This window comes from Amborella trichopoda, chromosome 6 (assembly GCF_054954075.1).
Source record: "Amborella trichopoda isolate Santa Cruz 75 chromosome 6, AtrichopodaSantaCruz75HAP2 v2.0, whole genome shotgun sequence".
Lineage (NCBI taxonomy): Eukaryota > Viridiplantae > Streptophyta > Magnoliopsida > Amborellales > Amborellaceae > Amborella > Amborella trichopoda.
Window position 1 is genome coordinate 37547733 of NC_142341.1, and position 1009 is coordinate 37548741.

Here is a 1009-nt window from a genome sequence, read left to right on the forward strand (position 1 = left end):
ATCGAGCTGTGTGAATATGAAAAGAATAAAGATTTCAAAACCTAAAACTAGTTTATCTCACAACACCTTATCTAGACCGTCGATTTTCAAGTGTTTATAGAACTAGTTGATTTGAACCATTTTGGATTTTAAAAATTCATAATTAAAGATGAAAATAGATTCTCAAGCCTTCCTAATTTTTTTTTTATATTAAAATTATATTTATGATAAAATTTGGAGGTGTACCTTAATTTCATTGTTTAAGGCTGCAACCTTGTACAAACCACATCCTATGATATAATATTTGAACATTTTTCTTCAAATACGAAGATGATCAATTGTTCTTTTTTTTTTCTTTTGGTATGGAAGAGAAGATGATCTGCTATGGTAAAACTTTTATGGATATTGATTAATCTTCTTCTTCTTTTTTTTTGGACATTCGTTGCTATGGTCATTCTCTTACTGTAACAAAATATAAAGAGGCCTTTGTGATGTGAGAGAGAGGTGTTTGTCATTCCAAAGTGTGCTATATGATTGTAATCCCACGTCAATGAGGCGGAGAAGTTGAGTGCGGCATTGGGCTCATAAAAGCATACAACAACCGCTTGTTGAGGCGTACTTTTTCGGCCTTCGGGCTAAGATCTAGGGTAGTATCTGTTGTTATCGGTTTAGTATCTGATACGTGGTCCATCGGATCACATGATATTAAATTAATTTTTCAGTGAGGGAGAGGCCACCACACTAGCTTGCTAGTGGGTCCCTTGACCGTCGCCCATGCGTTGCCCTACTGCCTAAGCTGGCACACTCCCACCAAATCAACTTCAAATTTCTTTGTCATTTTCCATTTTGTTCGTTCTCTACCCTCTTCTCTCTCTCTCTCTACTTTCTTTCTCTCTCCATTGGTGCCTGTCATGTTGAAGCGTGGAAGTTGCTTCCTCTCCCCCCTGTATTTCCAAAGTTCATAATCTCTCGTTGAAAGAGGTATTCCAAGGTCCACAATCTCTTGTCTTGAAAGAGAGAGAATCTCTTG

The 1009-nt window shown here is 37.1% G+C and overlaps 1 non-coding gene across 1 annotated transcript; it reads left to right on the forward strand.

Moving 5' to 3' along the window:
• The first annotated feature begins 594 nt into the window (after nt 1–594).
• On the forward strand, nt 595–789 carry LOC148781735 (U2 spliceosomal RNA). The gene has a single exon (XR_016058675.1). It is a non-coding gene; the product is annotated as a U2 spliceosomal RNA (small nuclear RNA).
• Nucleotides 790–1009: the final 220 nt, after the last annotated feature.